Below are 17,698 nucleotides of genomic sequence, written 5' to 3'. Positions count from 1 at the left end.
GTCTGACACTGCGGCCTCAGGAATCCCACTAATCAAGTGCCTGCACCTGACACCTGACCGTTGGTGGAATTCACACGAGGGATGGACATCAGAGCTAAGAGGAGCAGCCGTGGGCGTGGGCCACAGGCTGGCCAGCCCCCGGCATGATGCTGGGCATGAGGTGGTACTGGCTCATGGTTCGGGTGACGGCTGCCACATCTGGCCCTCCCCTGGCTGTACATGGGCAGCGGAACCAGGGTCGGAGTCAAGCAAGACAGGGATGTGGCACCAGCCACAGCACATCCATAAAGTCAGTTCTACTGCTCCCGCCTTCAGTGGAGCCGCGTGTGAATGTTGCAGCCTTTTCTAAACGGGCTCATGGGTGACCGAAGCGTGTGCCCACCCTGAGAATACTCGCAGGGCAGCACCCTGAGTCAGCAGGAGGCCCCAACACCGGAAAGGAATCTGGGCCGCGGAGCTCCGCTTGGAAGTCCAGGTGCTCCTACTGGTGAGGAGGTGCTCTGACTGCAAACCCAACAGGACCTGGGCCTGACTGCCTCGCCCCTGCCACGACACTCAGTCAAGACAAGTTGGAGGAATTATGTTTGTGGAAAGAAAGGAACCGATGCTTGAACCCACGCGGCTCATGACACAGGCTGTCTCCACTCTAACATCTTACGTAGAATATCAGAAGAAACCGCCCACAGTGTTGGGGGCCACAGCCAGTTGCTGGCTCCCTGCTACACCCTCCCCGACCCACCCCCAACCCCGCAGCTCCTGTCCTGCCTGGACCCAGCAAATATTTGTTGGGTGAATTTTGCATGAATGAGATGCAGCCTCAGGACTGCAAAAGCCCATTCTATCAGCAAAGCTTCGCCACTAGAGCACAGCCCTGATGACCGCCTTCTGGTAGAAAACAATGTCTCTCCTGCTTGGCCAAGACCCGGGGGAGCACTCCGTGAGCGGTGACCTGTGTGCTCAGCATGGACTCCTCAGGGGCCCTGTTGGCTACTCCTCCAGCAGAAGTAGAGAGGGAGCCCCTGGTGACACCCCCAGGGAGGTCATTCAGAAGAGGAAGCATGGAGAGTAGGACAGGACGGACCCTGAGACACCCAAACGACCCCATTGGAAATCTTGGCCTCCCAGGCTGTGAGCAGTGTGACCAAGCTGCTGTAGAGGAACCTGTTAGTGAACCCCTCCCTCCACTCTCCTTCAGGCCCATCCAGTGATTGTCCCTCAGGCCCCACCCTTGGCTCCCGTGGTTGTGGGACTAAGCAGGCCCTGGGATGTGGGATGAGTGCAGAGCTTGGGCCCACCCCACCCGCTCCACCCACCATGGTGACTGTTACAGGAATGAACACAGGTCCTCGGGAAAGCCATTCACCTCTCTACTTGGGCTGTTGGAAAAAGAGGTTCCTTCCCATAAAGTGGCCACTGCGCTGGGAAGGCAGCCTAGAAACCCCTACCATCTTGCCCCCACTATGACAGGGGCTCAGCAAGGGGGGTGCGGTTGCAGGGGGTTATGCAGGGGGGCACCCACCGAGGGCATTTGTTTCCTTTCCTGGATCTCCAAGCTCCTGGGCTTCTCAGTGATGTTCAAAGCAGTGAGGGTTAGTTTCTATCACTTGCAACCAGGAGAGTCTGGGCTAATGTGGCAGGTGGCTTAATTCCAACTTTCCATTTGTGAAACAGAGGCTTCCCAACTTCTCCAAGACTCTCTATGAGACAAATGCTGCCACCTACAAGCTTTGATGCAAGGGTGGCTGATGGGCAGTGAGGTCAAAGCCATGGCTGGGAGCCGCGCACCTGGCCAGGTACAGGGCTGAGCAGTAGAAGGATCAGGCACCGAGTGGAGGGGAGGGACAGCATCTAGGACTTGGATTTGTGTCACCAGGTCAGTAAGCCTTGGAGAGGCTGGAGAAGAAGCAGAAAGGGCCACTTACTGTCCCAGCAGAAATTTATGTCCAAGAACTCCAAGGAGTAGCCTGCAGGAGTAGGGAAGGGGCCAAGACCGAGGTGAATTCCAGCTGAGGGGTGGGGCGGGCCCAGGGTAGAGTTTAAGAACGTGCCCTCGGTCATTCAGCTCTTCCCTAAGTTCCTGCAAACATGCCCCCTCAGCCCTGCCCTGATCCCCAGACCCCTCACACCTGATGGCCCTGACTCTGTTGGGTGACTGCTTGCTTCTTCTCCAGGCCCAGATCCAGGGTGTCCTCCTGCATTAGGCCTTCTTGACAGCCCAGAAGTGGGTCTCCCCCCAGACAGACCTGATCCATCCCAGCATTGTCACGAATCTCCTCCCGGTTCTACTCCCCCAGGAGGGCACAGGCTCGCCCGGCCCCAGACCCAGCCCTGATGGCAGAGGGTGGACACTGACAAGCCAGGATCCTTCGAGGAAGGCAACTGGGAGAGGCATTTTGTCATTAAAAAGACAAGAAGAAAGAAGTAGCAAGCAGTGGGAAAGAGGCGTGCTGGGGAGCAGCGCGTGGCTGGTGAGTGGTGGCTTCCCCTCCTCCCTGACTTTCCTGTCCTGCTCCGTCTTGGTCAGACATTCAATACTTCCTTTTGGAGAATACATAGATTTGTTTGACTTGGAATATTGAATTTGGAGTCCGTTCAGCAATTTCAAATTTCAGAATTGGGACTGTAGGGAGACACTGTAAATTAAAAAATTCTTTCCTCTTCAGTTTCTACCCAAGATTGTATATTTTTTGATGGCAAAATTAGAGATTAACTATAAACATCTGTTTGTTCGATACTCACATGGCTGTGAGAACAATGGCCAAACCATTGGTGTGGGGGGCAGGCCGATGCCGCAAGTCTATAGTGGAAAGTCTGAGCAACCTATCAGGCTTCTGGGAGGGTGGAGAAAGGAGAGCTATGGAGAGGGACAGGGGCTGGCAGGGGGAGACCCAGCAGAAATAGCAGGGGACCCTTCAGCCCGCCAGGGTACCTGCATAAACTTCAGCCACCACTGGTCCTCCCCACACCCCAAGCCTCCCCCCCCCACCCCCGGCGCTTCTCACCCAGTCCTCATCGTTGAAACATCATTTACTCACCAGCCCCCGGTCCTTCCTGAGCACCTACTGCGCTGGGCTCTGGGCATGTGATAGAAGTATGGCCACTGCACTCCGTGTGGCATGAGGAATCATCTCATATCAGTGTTGCCAAGTAAGCGCCTGGAGGACACAGACAGGTAGCAGTGTCCGTGCATGGTAGCAGCTGAGGGAGGGTCTCAGAGGGAATGGCCTTCGAGTACTGTCTGGAAGGAATTGATTAGGCAACAGAAGTGGGGAGAGCATTCCAGGCAGAGAGTGTGGCTTGTGCAAAGGCATGGAGTAGGACAGTGTGTAGATTTGGAGCTAAAACAAAGCCAGTGAGTGGAGAGAGCATGGAGGGGTTATGAGAGTGTGGCCGGAGGCTTAAAGCCACTGGAAACTCCGAGATTTTAAGCAGGACCAAGGAACAAAGGCAGTTCTGTGCCGTGGGAAGATTCTGCCAAGGCATTTGGGAAACTGATTGAAGGTGAAAAGAGTTGTGGGGAGACCAGGAGCTCTATCGAGAGGATGGTCTCTCAGGTGAAGGCAGAGGCAGCAGGTGACAATTTGATGAAACTGGGCTTGGGGGGCGGAGGGGTGGGAGGGAGAGAATGGTGAGTCTGTGGTGCCAGTCAGATATCCCAGAAAGAAATCAGGTCTGGTAAACTGAACCAGGGAGAGGCCAGGCCAGTAGTTCACATTTGTACTTTGGAGGGAGAGGAGCAGGGGCTAAGGGTAGACCCCTCAGGAGCCCTACCTGACAGACAAGGAGGAGGAAAGGAGGTCCTGAGAGGAGAAGGCAGTGGAGTGGGAGAGAACTGGGCAAGAGGGGTCATGGAATCAGGATTGCAGTTAGGAAGGGGGTGAGGCCACCTGCTGGGGATGGTCAGGAAGTGACCACTGACCATTCTGCCTCTTGACACAAAGCACTGGAAGCAAGTCCTGGGTCTGCTGATGTGGAGGTCACTGGTCTCTGTCTCAGTCAGCTCAGGCTGCATAACAAACACACAGCTGGGCAGCTCCAACAACGGCAATGCATTTTTTCACTGTCCTGGAGGCCAGAAGTCAGAGATCAAGGTCGCAGGGCTGGTTTCCCTGAGGCCTCTCTTCTTGGCTTGTGGATGGGCGTCTTCTGCCTGTGTCCTCACACGCTCAGTCCTGTGTGTGTCTGTGTCTTCTGCTTATAAGGACACCAGTCACATTGGATCGGGGCCCACACTAATGACCTCATTTTACCTTATTACCTCTTTAACCCCCAATGCAGTCACATTCTGAGATCCCGGGGGTTAGGACTAAACATACTTTTACCATCCAATCCAGCGATCATGCTCCTTAATATTTACCCAAAGGAGCTGAGGTGAAAACATATCCCCACAAAAATCTCCAAACAATGTTTATAGCAGCTTTGCCCATAACTGCCAGAACTTGGAAGCAACCAAGATGTCCTTCAGTAGGTGGATGGAGACATAAACTGTGGTCTGTCCAGACAATGAAATGTTATTCAGCACTAAACAGAAATGAGCTGTCAAGCCATGAAAAGACATGGAGGAACCTTAATGCATATCACTAAGTGAAAGAAGCCAGTCTGGAAAAGCTACCATATGATTCCAACCATATGACATTCTGGAAAAGGCAAAAATATGAAGAAAATAAAAGGACCGGTAGTTGCCGGAGATTAAGGGGGAGGGAGGGATGAATAGGCAGAGGATTTTTAGGGCAAGGAAACTACTCTGTATGGAACTGTAATGGCAAATACGGCTCCATATACATGTGTCCAAACCCATAGACGGTACCTCAGCAAAAGTGAACCCGAAGGTAAACTATGGACTCCAGGTGATGATGAGTGTCCATGTAGGTCCACGGGTTGTGACAGATGGATCCTCTGGTGGGGCGTGTTAATAGTGGGGGAGGTTGTGCGTGGGGTGGGAGCAGAGGGTGTATTGGAAATCTTTATATCTCCTTTCAATTCTCCTGTGAACCCGAAACTACTCTAAAATGTAAAGTCTATTTTAAAAAGGTGTTGCAAATTTCTGAAATATAGAAGTAAGAAACTATTATTACTTTTTTAAGAAACTATTATTTTTTAAACCAATTAAAAGATCTACCAAACCCTTCAAAAGCAAACACTTATAAAGAGAGCCACGGAGCGAGTCCTGATGAATCAGGTCTGCAGGTCAGACAAGCAGGAGGCAAACCAGCCAATGAAAGCTGAAGCGGTGGTGCCCAGAGGCCCGAACTCTGGAGCCTCTGCTACCAGGGAAGACACAGCTCCAAGGCCCAGACGCATGGCTTCATTCCGCATTCAGGCCCCGCACACAGAGCACCAACTGGGCACTGGGCCTTTTATGTGCTGGTGCCAGGTCCTGAGTGGCCAGGGCAGCGCTGGCCCTGCCCTCTTAGGCCACCCAGTCAACTGGGGAAGCGGATACTTGGAAATGATGGCACAACAGAGTGACTGTGAGAGCACCAAGCAGGCTTCCACTCCGGCCTCTGAGGAGGGTCTCCACACGGCTGGAGGCAGCTTCAAAATAGAATCTGAGGACAGCAGTTCCCAGACCAACCTCCTGCGGGCCAGGGGGGCTCAGGTGGGCACCCCAGCAAAGTGTCAAGGATGCAGTTGGCCAGGGTGGGGGGTGGTGGGGATGGCCTGGGACGGGAGTCCCGGTTCCTCCTGAGCATAATTTCTAAAAAGGGAGCTTTTTGCCCTGGCTGGTTTGACTCAGTTGATAGAGCATCGACCTGCGGACTGAAGGGTCCCAGGTTCAATTCCGGTCAAGGGCACCTGTCCGGGTTGCGGGCTCAATCCCCAGTAAGGGGTGTGCAGGAGGCAGCCCATCAGTGATTCTCTCTCATCATTGATGTTTCTATCTCTCCTTCTCCCTTCCTCTCTGGAATCAATACAAATATAAAAAATAAAAAGGTAGCTTTTCAACCACATTTGTAAAATTATATGTTGATAAAACCACTGATAAGATAATGGCCAAAAAAAAAGAGGAGGCCTTGGGAAAGCAAACCAGAGAGGGACATTTCTATCAGCCCCCTCGTCACCCTGGGCCCACTCCCCTGGGCAGTCTGCGGGATGGCCCTGCAGTGCACCCAGCCCCCAGCAGACAGGAAGGGAGGGAGTGTGATGGGTACTGACCATGCCACAGGGCCCAGCTTCTCCTTTCAACTCATGCATTAACAAAAGACTTCATCCAGAACATGTACAGACTTCTACAACTTAATACCAAAGAGCACACCGAGGCAGCCCCATTGGAAACTGGACAGAAGTCTTGAGTAAGCATTTCACAAAGAACACATCCACGTGGCAATAAACGTGAAAAGGGACAAGTGCAACTAAAATCCCAGTGAGCCACCACTGCAGCCACAGAACAGGTGACATGGAGGAGACTGACTGTGCCATTGGCGGGGGCACTGCGGGTGGCTGCTCTGGAGAGCTCTTGGCCCAGCAGTTCCGCGCTGGTACGTACCCAACTAAAACGTGGGCAGTATATTCACCGAGCAATGAGACCCAATCAGTCAACACATCTGTCCTGTCAGTCCCCAAATATGTATCAAACACCTGCTATGTGCCAGGCATTGTCCTGGAAGCTGGGGACATGAGTGTTTGGAGATTGCATTCTAGAAGGGGGGACAGGCATAAACCAGAGAAAATAAAAACAACAGATAATGCATCCCACAGAGAGAATGCTGGCGCAGGGAAGGGAGGCAGTGAACTGGAGTGCTCGGCCGAAGGCTATAATGTGAGGATGGGAGGGCGAAGGGCCTACAGAGAAGACAGCCTCTGAGAGGCAGAGGGAGTTGGCTGTCTGTGTCAGTGTCTGGAGGGGCAGCAGTCCTGGCAGAGGGAACAGCCCAGCCAAAGGCCCTGGGGCCGGTGTTGGAGAAAGAGCCCGGAGGCCAGTGTGGCTAAGGGGTTGGAGCAGAAGTGGGTGTGCGGAAGTCAGAGGGGCCTCAAAGAGAACAAGAAGGAAGGTGGCGATCGTGCACGTGTCCACCTCTTCCCCAACGTGAGCTGATGGGGGCAGGGCTGGCTCTCAGACACCTTTGCATCTCCAGAGCGCTAACCTGACTCTTTGCCGGTTCTCAAAAATGCAACAAGTTAAGTCGGCCCCATGGGGACAGGACCTGGCCTCCTGGTCCACTCCTGGGCCTGCACGGTGTGTAGACCAGGACTCGACAACATTTTTACCTGACCAGCCCCTTCCCTGTGGCCTTGGAGCAGGTCCCAGGGTCCCAGGCGGGCATCTCATGGGCAGGAGGCCTCCAGCACCCCAGAGGGGACCACTGGGCACAGGCACCACCAGACGCCCATATGGCAGAGCTGCCTTCCACACTGTTTACCCTTCTGGGCCTCACGGAGAGCCTCCTGGTCATATGATGACCAGCCTAAATAAGACGCCTTTAATAAAAAGAAACACATGGCCCCATTTATACACGAGTGTGTAAAATATATTAAAATGATTTGAAATGCATGAGTCACTCAGAGAAAGTGTGCTTTTTAAAAACTCACAAACAGCACTTTGTAATGAAGATGGTAGTGAACAGTGGCCTGTCCTGCAGACAAGGACCAGCAGGGAAGGGGCACAGCCGCGTGGACACTCCCGTGTGTCCCCTGCAGGTCCCCTCTACAGGGACGCTGAGTGCGTGCTTGCATCAGACAGCACATGGCGTTGTCAGCGTCAGAGCTCAAGTCCTCCTCGCGGCCCACACTTCAACCGCCAGCACGGACGCCACAGGCAGAGGGGGTGGCTGTGCCGTTTGAGGGCCCAAAAATGACAACCTGGTTCTTATCCGCTCATCCTTAGCTCCATTGTCCTTGTTTATGGACTAGAGAGACAAACCCTGACTCAGATGCAGCCCCACTTGTCCCAGCAGTCCTCCCCGGGCCCCGTTGCATTGCACACCTCCCGTGACAAAACGCTCCTCCGTCACAGGCGTCCCGGGCAGCTGACGTTGGGAGAAAACTCCTCTTCATGGGCACTAGTCTTTCTGAGGAGGAAGGAGGGCACATGGGCCCCAGGACTATTTCCAGGAGTTCCATGCAGAAGGAAGCCCCCAGCCTGTCCCTGCCCTTCACCAACCCATAACTTGGGAGGTTAGGGGTTTAGCATATGAACTGGAGTGAGGGCACACATTCAGCCATAACACCTAGTGTCCTCCAATACAGCCACAGGGAGGCACTGCACAGTTTCGGTCAATGAGGGACCACACATACTCAGTGACCCAGGAAAATTACAGTGGAGCTGAAACACCCCCATCATCTCGTAATGCTCTAGCCGTAGTGCCGTATGTTACTGACAGGTGTGTGGTGGTGCTGGTGTAGGCAAACCAACTTCACTGCCAGCTGTGTAAAAGTACAGCACATACCTTGTGTATAGTACATAATACTTGATAAAGATAATAAATGACTATGTATTGATCTATGTAGTTACTATACTTTTTATCATTATTTTTAGGGTGCACTCTTTTTTTATAAATTTTTAAAAAATATTTTTATTGATTTCAGAGAGGAAGGGAGAGTAAGAGAGGGAAACATCAATGATGGGAGAGAATCATTGATTTGCTCCCTCCTACACTCCCCCTACTGGGGATGGGGTCTGCAACCCAGGCATGTGCCCTTGACTGGAATCGAACCTGGGACCCTTCAGTCTGCAGGCCAACGCTCTATCTACTGAGCCAAACCAGTTAGGGCAAGGGTGCACCCTTTCAACTTTAAAAAAATAGTTTGTTGTAAAACAGTAGCATGTTGTGCAGACAGCAGACATCTTGTGTTTTCTGCATTTCTGGATTGGAGCATTTTCTTTTGTGCTTTCTTTTAATCTCATGTTATTTTGCACAGTAACACTTCGTACAGGCTTGTCACCCGTGAGCACTGGGCTGAGCTAGGCTCGACCATCGAGGTTTGTGTAAGTACACTCTATGGTGTTCACCGATGGTGACATTGCCTAGCAACACATTTCTCAGAACACACTCCAGTTGTTAAGCGGTGCCTGAGTATAATGAGTTTGTCTTAATATCATGAAATCTTCAGGGGACCACTGTAAGGTTTGAAGGGGGAGAGTGTCAGATGAGACATGCATTTTAAAAGAATCATTCCTGTAAAAGACCTTAAAAACTATAAATGGAGAAGTAACTGGGGAGCCAGAGGAAACTTAGAATCAGAGTTGAAAGTCAAGGCCTCCACCACATACTCCACCCACTTCATTTGCCAGTGCAGCTACCAGCCCTGAAGCTGACGGTCCCAGAAACCTTAGGCCTTGACCGCAGCCAAGAACCTGCAGCACCGAAGCTCCCCTCAGCTGGCGGGGGTCGGGGGGGTGGGGAGCCAGGAGAAACTCCGGAGGAAGGGTCTTCCTCCAGGATGGGGACAGACTTTGAAAAGCTACAAGAGGGTGCCTCTGGCAGGACCCTCCCTGGCAATGGCAAGATGTCCAGGTAAGTTCCAGAAACCTCACCCTGCTTGGGCAGCTGGGCTCTGGGAGGACTCCCAGTAACACCCAGAAGGCGTTTTCACATCCTTTCGGGGGAAGATCTAGACCACCCCCTGTGCGAGGACCGTACTGACAGCCTTTGGAGCAGCTGGACACATGGCTCACTACCTCAGAATCCGAGAGACCTATAGACGCTGCCTGGGGACCAGGAGGGGAGAGGGAGACACGGCAGGGGAGCCGAAGGGCTGAAGGACCCGGACTGGAGGAAAGGCAGTTCCACAGGGACTACAGTAAACTGCAATGGCAACAGCTGGAACTGCATGAGGAGCGGAGGAGCGTGGAGAACCGGCTGGGCTGCGGTACACCCAGACCCGTTAGCCTGGCTGGAGAACACCAACACCTTCAGGTCAGGTCAACGTTTGCAATCCGCCATGACAGCCCCTTGCCGGTCATGGGTAACTTCAGGCTGGGCTGCATCCCCACAGTCTGTGTACTGGATGAGATCAGCGCAGCCTGGGGGCAGACGGCCTTGCTGCTCCTGGCACTAACGCAGTTGGTCTGGAGTGTCAGGGGCATCGACTGTTCCCTGTGGAAACCATTCCCTTCTGAAGTCATTAACAGAGGCCCCCATTGAGCTGCCCTTGTTCCGGCCCGCGGGCAGAGCGCTCGCTTGTACCACAAGTTGCCCCCCCCCCCTTAACGGCTTTCCACTACTGCATGCAGCAATTCAAGGAAGAAGCTGAGAAAGGCGAGCCAGGTCTCCACAGGCCCTGCAGGATCCACATCTCCCTTGAGTCTCCTTAAAGTATCTTCACAAATAACTTTTTTTTTCTATGAGGGAGAAGGGTATTTTTGTACTTTACAATATTTTATTTGTGAAAGTCTTATCAGACCAATTATAAAATTGAACAATATAATAGGTTTATAACTTTAATGATAAATGACCGTACGGACATGAATTTAAGAGGAATGAAATAACTGCCCAGAGCAAACCAAAGCCATTGCCATCCTCCCCAGCACAACTTTGCCTCCCTTGTACCTTCCCCCGCCCTCTTCCCTGGACCAACAAATTCAAACTCAAAATGACAGCAAAGATGAAATGACAAGTGATGGGATAAAGGGTTGTAGAGGGAAAGAACTGAGGGTGGGCATGAGAGGAGAAGGGGGGTAAAGAGAAAGGTGGAAGTCTTCATTTTTTTTTTTTAATGAGAGATGAAAGTAGTTGGGCCACTGGGTGCATGTAGTAGAACTTTGGGAGAAGGTATATTCAAAGATTGTGAAGTTTTTTGCTGTGATGTATAGTGTCAACCCTCCTCCCCCTTCATCTCTGAGGAACTTTAATAAATTTCTACATATTCTTCAATTAAAAAATAAATAAAATAAAATCTTCAGTTTTTCAAATAGTTGATTTGTTTCAATCCATTGCACTTATTATTGTTGGTCAAATTACCCCATATTTCTCCATGGGGTTGGGGGGTCTTTTGATTGGCCCCTGTGTTCTTGTCACATGTTCCCCGTAGTCCTTGTCACTGCCTTGCTGTCAGTGATAACAAGAAGCTCCAGGCTCATCTTATACATTTTCTGCCCCAAAGACCAGCCATTTCTCTATGGACCCCTGGTTCCTTTCCGTGGAAATGATACTTATAGTCCACAGTGAGGGTGCTCTTACTACGGGGTGTATTGTATCTATGAATATTCAGTGGATAAATCAAGAATATATGCATTTTTAAACAATTTTTTATGCTAAAATATACATAACACAAAATTTACTATTAACCATTTTTAACTGTACAGTTCAGTGGAATTAAATACATTCACATTGTTGTAAGTCATTACCACCATCCATTCCTATAACTCTTTCATCTTAGAAAACTGTACCTATTAAATACTAACTCCCCATGTTCTCAACACCCAGCCCCTAGCCACCACCACTCTACTCTCTGTCTGTATGTTTGGCTACTCTATGTACCTCATTTAAGTAGAATCACACAGTATTTGTCCTTTTGTGACTGGTTTATTTCACTTAGCATAATGTCCTCTAGTAGTAGCATCTGTCAGAATTTCCTTATTTTTAAGGCTGAACAATACTCCATTGTATGTATAGACCACATTTTGTTTACTCACTCATCCATTGATAGACAACCTGGATTGTTTCCACCTTTTGGCTATTGGGAATAGTGCTGCATAGGTGTATACATAGGCATAAATAACTTTTTGTTGTGGGATCAAAGGAGGGAATGAGCATGTGGGTGCATGAATGAATGAATGAATGAATTGTGCATACTCAGAGCACCCAGGCCTGGGATTTCTCCCACAGGACCCTATGGTGTGGCTTCTGCATCCTCCCTCCCTCCCCACGGCTTGCACTTGGGCCGCTACAAACAAACACACTGCCCCTTCTTTAAAAGGGCTCATACTAGTTTGTTTCACACGACTCCCAACGTCCTCTTGACAAACAGGAAGTGCAGGCCGGTGTCCAGAAGTTTCTGAGCAGCAGCAGTGGCATCACACAGACAGAACATCAGGGCAGCACTGGTGTCCTCTGCCTTCTCTTCTCTCCTCTCAGTTCTCTGCTTCCTTCCTTTTCTCCCCTCCCCCTCCTCTTCACAAGCCAGGTTGGCAACTGCACAGTTGAAGTAAAGCCAGCAGCTGCTCGAAGGTGGGCACACAGCACAGAGCATCCAGCAGCTGTGAGCTGGGAAGGGTCCTCAGAAAGCATCCATGGTGTCCAGAAAGTTCCCCCAGGGGACAATTGGGAGTGTGGGGCTGTGCTTGCCGGCCTACTCCTTGGCAGTCACTGGTTGGGGGTTGCTCATCAGGGACATGGGAAGGGGTGTTGCATTCTAGAGCCTGATGGCGGGGACAGAGGTAGGCAGGATAGGCAGGGTCTTTACCCTACAGGTGTGGGCTCTGGTGGCAGAAGCCCTCAGCCAATGGGAAGCCAGTGATTGCAGGTAGAAGTCAGATCTGGCTCATCACTCACTCATTCATTCATTCATTTATTGCAGGCGTGACATTGTCTGCCCACAGCCTGGAGGGGATGTGCATGAGTGTCCAGGTTCTGGGCAAGCTTGATGAATGTGGGAGCGTCCCAAGATGCCCAACCCAGATAGGATGAAGTCAGAAGAACCTCAGGAGACTCTGTGCCTGAAAAGTACCTGACATTGGCCGCCAACCAAAGAAGAGCAAAAATGATGCCGCAGGCAGGGGAGTTTGGGATGGTGAGAGGGCCTGGTCATGGGGCAACCCACAGGGTGGGACAGGATATGGCCAGGCAGAGAGTGGTGACAGGAGAGGGTGAATGGTGGGTTGGCAAGGGGTGCTGGGCCTGGCCAGGGGGATGGGACCTGTTGAAGAATAAGTTAGAAATGACATAGCCCTGAGCCCCAAACCTCAGCAAGTGGAGCCCATCCCAGGCCCACACTCAGGCTAACAAAGACCCACCCATCGCCCTGCCCCTGCCTCAGTTTATCGACACATAGCCCTAGGAGAAGGGGGAGCTGCATTCTAGACCCTCGTGGAGGGAAGGCCAGGCTATTGTCATATTGTCACATCTTCAGCACAAAGGTGGGGAGTGGCCCCGGACCTCCCTGCCTGTAATGGCTTTCACTCTTGAGGCCCACAGATGTTCCTGGTGCACTCACCATGTGTCCCAGGCACTGCCCCAGGAATGAGGGGACAGGGATGGTCAGGATAGGCAGGGTCTTTGCCCTCCCAGGGCCAGAAATCCATGAACTGGTGACCTCTCAAAAAATGGCTCGTGATGGTAAATCACGCTATCTCCAAACCCTTGTAGGAAATCCTCTGGCTAAATAGTCAGGCATCTCAAAGAGGATGGGAGGATTTTGTTATTGGCCCCTAATTTATTTATTTGTTTTTTAAAATATATTTTATTCTTTTTTTTTTTTTTTTTTTTTTTTTTTTTTTTTTTTTTTTTTTTTACAGAGAGGAAGGGAGAAGGATAGAGAGTTAGAAACATCGATGAGAGAGAAACATCGATGAGAGAGAAACATTGATCAGCTGCTTCCTGCACACCCTCTACTGGGTATGTGCCCACAACCAAGGTACATGCCCTTGACCAGAATCGAACCTGGGACCCCTCAGTCCGCAGGCCGACGCTCTATCCACTGAGCCAAACCGGTTAGAGCTATTGGCCCCTAATTTAAAGAGAGGGAAACTGAGGCACAGAGACGGCAGGTAACCTGTCCTAGGTCATACAGCCAGTGAGTGATGAAGTTGGGATTTGACCTCAGGCAGCCTGGTTTAGAACCCAGGTTCTTCACCACGGAGCCAAGCTACCCCTGCTACTTCCACCCCCTTTGTGGGGATCCCCTCAGGGTTGAGGATACAGAGACGGCACAGGAAGTAGCTCTGCCTGAATTTATACTTCAGCTCTGCCTGTGTGAACACGGGCCAGTCACCCATTGTCTGTGCTTGTTTCCTCATCTGAGAAATGGACGTGGCAGCCAGCTGATGAGGATTAACCAACATGGTCAGTGCCTGGTGTTCATGCTCCATAAATGGTGAAGCTGGTGTGGGCACACACGCCCAGGGAAGGCCCTGGGTTCCAGCTGGGCTCCATCCCCAGGAGCACCCTGGAAGGTGCCTGGCTCCAGGACCAGTCCAAAGCTCTCCAAACCCTCGCTGTGTCCACATCCAGCCCCTGTTAAGACAGGAAGGAAGAATCCTGTAGAGACCCTGGAAGGGAAAGAGCCCGGCCAAGTACCTTCCCAGCTCTGGGGATTTTCTGAGCATCCACGATGGGTGTTGGACCCAGCAAAAGCCAGGAAGGATTCTGCAAATGGGATGTTCCTTGTTGCGAAGGAGAATGCCAGGTGGAGAGGGGCTGCTGCTGCTGAACTCAAGCTGTACCAGGACCAAGACAGCGCGCCTCAGAACAGACCCCAGGTGAATACACAGGCATCATAGCAGAGGTGAGTGCCAGCCAGCAAGGCAAGGGCAGTCAGAGCAGGCAGCCCTGGGAATGATGTGTAGCCCAGGAAGGAGGAGGAGGGACGGGGCAGCAGGGGAGTGCAGGGAACACCACAGGCCTGGGCACTGAATACACAAGGGTCTTGGGGGAAAAGGGAGCTTGGTGCTTGAGAGGCTGAAACCTGAAACAGTGAGTGAGCCACGGCCTTGGTGAAGGCAGCATTCTCCCCACCATCTGCCTGGCAACACTCACTCCTGGCCAGGGTCACATGGCCGTCTAGGAGAGAGTGCACCTCAGACATGACCCCATTCCTGCGATCACTTCCCTCCAACCCTGCCTGTCTCCACCTTCCTCTCCTTCCAGCCCCTTTCTCTTTCTCTTCTGCTTCTATTATCTCTCCTCCCTCTCCACTGTTTCTTTACCTTCACCAACCCCACCCCCCATGCCGTCCTCTCTTCTCTCCCTCCCTCCCTCCCTCCCTCCCTCCCTCCCTCCCTCCCTCCCTCCCTCTCCTCTTTCTGGATCTCTGTCTCCCTAACCCTCAACCTAGGAACAACCCCAGCCCCACTATCCCCAGGGTCTGTTCCACCTCCACCTGCCCCTTCCCTAGCAGGCACCACCTCCAGTGTCTTGGGCCTCGCTGCTAATGTGTTTCGCATGGCCCGTCAGTCAAATGCCCTTCTAATGTCCTTAAAGCACGCAGAAAATTGCATCCTTATGAAAAGGGGGAGGGGGAGGCAAACTGCCTGCTGGAGGCGGAGCTGCCAGGGCTCTGGCTGTGTGCACACCAAGTTCAGAGGGGCTGGGCTGATGGAGGTGTCTGCCTGGGGCTAGACCCAGGAGGCAGCCGCCTCCCCACTGCCTTCTGGGCAGAGCCTAGGGCCCCTCCTCTCCTCCTCACCCACTACCCTGACCCTCTCTCCACACTTGATCCCTCTACTCTGACCTTCCTCCCATGCCTTTAAGGCCAAGCTCCTAACTAGCTGCCCCAGAACCATTGTAAGTGCTTTCCAGGTACCTGGAGGACACTCTTCTGGTCATTCAGGTCTCAGTTGAAGAGTCAACTCCTGAGAGGCCCTCCCTGGCCATCCCGACTAAAGTCCTTGCTCACTCATTTTCTACCACCCGCTGTGTTTTCCACATGGCATGTGTCACTTCCTAAAATCTTCTTTTGAATTTAATTGTGGCTTCTTTGCCATCTGTCCAAGCCTCCTCACCTCCTGAGCTCCTTAGGTCAGAAGCTGTGTCCCCCATGCCTAGCACAGTGCCTGGCACACAGCAGGTGTTTAGCAAATGCTTGGTGAGCAAATGGATTCCAGGCAGGCAGAGGCCATTAGGGGCTCTAAGGCATCTGGGACACCCCAAACTGAGCCTCAAGGCTGCTGGGTCAGAGACAGCGGAGAAGTCAGACCCAAATTCTGCTCTTAATAGCTGTGTGTTCCTAGGCAAGTTGCCTAACATTTCTGAGTTTTCTTTTCACCTGGGAAGTGGAAGTAAGGCACCTACTTTACTATTACTGGATCAAGGAGTCAGGGGAGAGGGGCAGAGGGCCTGCGTTTCAGCACTGTGAACTCACACTCAGTAACTGTTTGTTAAATGAATGAATGGCCCCGGAAGTGTGAGATTGATATGAAAGTGTCTGTGATGTCACTGATGTCAGAGACCATTATTTCCTGAAGCACAAAGAAAAATTTTTAAAATATTGCCAATGAAGCGCTAACCCATTGCTTATATATTGCCCAGAATTGTAATCTTACACTTACTCAAATATCCCATTTTGGCCTACAAAGACATAGATTTTTGCCTGGTTGTGTGGCTCAGTTGGTTAAGTGTCCTCCCATGCACCAGGAGGTCACTGGTCCCGCTCCAGTCAGGGCACATGCCCAGGTTGTGGGCTCGATCCCCAGTAGGGGGCGTGCAGGAGGCAGGTGGTAGATGTTTCTCTTTCATCAATGTTTCTATCTCTCTCGCCCTCTCCTTTCCTCTCTTTGAAATCAATAAAAACGTGTTTTTTAAAAAGACATAGATTTTTATCACAGATCACTGTTGAGTTTACATAAAGGGAGACAGACTATCAGAGAAATCAGTGGGTGAAGGTGTTCCTAAAACTTCTTTGAGGTCAGAGTCGCCTCTGAATGGATCCCCTTCGGCATCTCACAGCCCCACCCCCCTTGGCCACAGCCTCACAGGTGGCATATGAACCCAGATTTGAGAAGTGGGAAAATGTTGCCTTAGAGCCGATGATATTCAGTAATATAGTGTGAGAACTAGGACAAAAGGAATTTCTGAAGTCACACAAGTGAGAAGCCTGTTGCAAAGTGAGAGAGGGGTCAGCAGGGAAGGTCCTGCCAGGTCAGGGGCCTCCACCAGGCCTTACTTTGAACAGAAAGTGGACCCGCCTTCACCTGCACTGAGTGTGGAGTGGCCCAGGGACAGGGCCATGGAGCACTTGGTGGGAGCCGGGCTGACCTAGCTAGCCCTCACAGCCCGGCAGGCTGCGTCACCTTGCTGCCTGCCCACCATCTGGGAGTGAGGATCATCAGCAGCTCCCTATTTCTTCCAAGTGGGGCCGAGGGGATGGTGTGCGAAGTCTCCTTCAGCTCCGAGAGTCTGGGCCAGGCTGAGCTGGAGGGTGGGTGGGTGTCTGTGGTCCTCCATAGCCGGGTTTTGGCCCCTGGAAACCTGGGCCTTCAGAGGCCTTCAGGAAAGAGGCTCTGGGTATCAACAGGTCCCCTCTGGAGAAGGGAACTCCGGGTGGAATCAGCGATGTCACTTTGGGTCAGGGGCTCCCCTGGAGTGAAGAACCGGAACCAGGCAGCAGGGCAGCTGAAAGTGGAAGGTGGGCCAGGCTTCCCTCGGAGCCGGGAGGCCCAGGAGGTGCGGTAACCAGCCTGGGCCACGCTTCTTTCCTCCCCCCTTATGGGCTCCCACCAGTGATCCTCCAGGCGAATCCACCGCAAGGGAGGAGTAAACCAGAGCAACCTTTATTTTTTACAAAATAGGGCGGCTGGCGGAGGAGGATGGGAGCGCGCTCCGCTGTGCCTGTCACCACCTGGCGGTGCCTCCTCTGTGCAGACCCAGCCACAAGTCAGACACTCTGAAGTGGACTTGGGACCCCAACCCTCCCCCCGCTCCCCCGCCCGCCCCCCCGCGCCCCCCCCCTGCCCCTGTCAGGCTCGCCTCTCCCCAAACCTTCCCCGCCCACCGGCTCGAGCTGAAGGTGCCTGAGCTAGGCTCCCACTCCCCTCGACTTGGTCAGGTTCCGAGGCATAGGCTGGGGATGAAATCCCCCTCCCAGACCCTTCAGTCAACCC

This window comes from Myotis daubentonii, chromosome 11 (assembly GCF_963259705.1).
Source record: "Myotis daubentonii chromosome 11, mMyoDau2.1, whole genome shotgun sequence".
NCBI lineage: Eukaryota > Metazoa > Chordata > Mammalia > Chiroptera > Vespertilionidae > Myotis > Myotis daubentonii.
The sequence above is the reverse complement of the archived record's forward strand: the minus strand, read 5'-3'. Positions refer to the sequence as shown.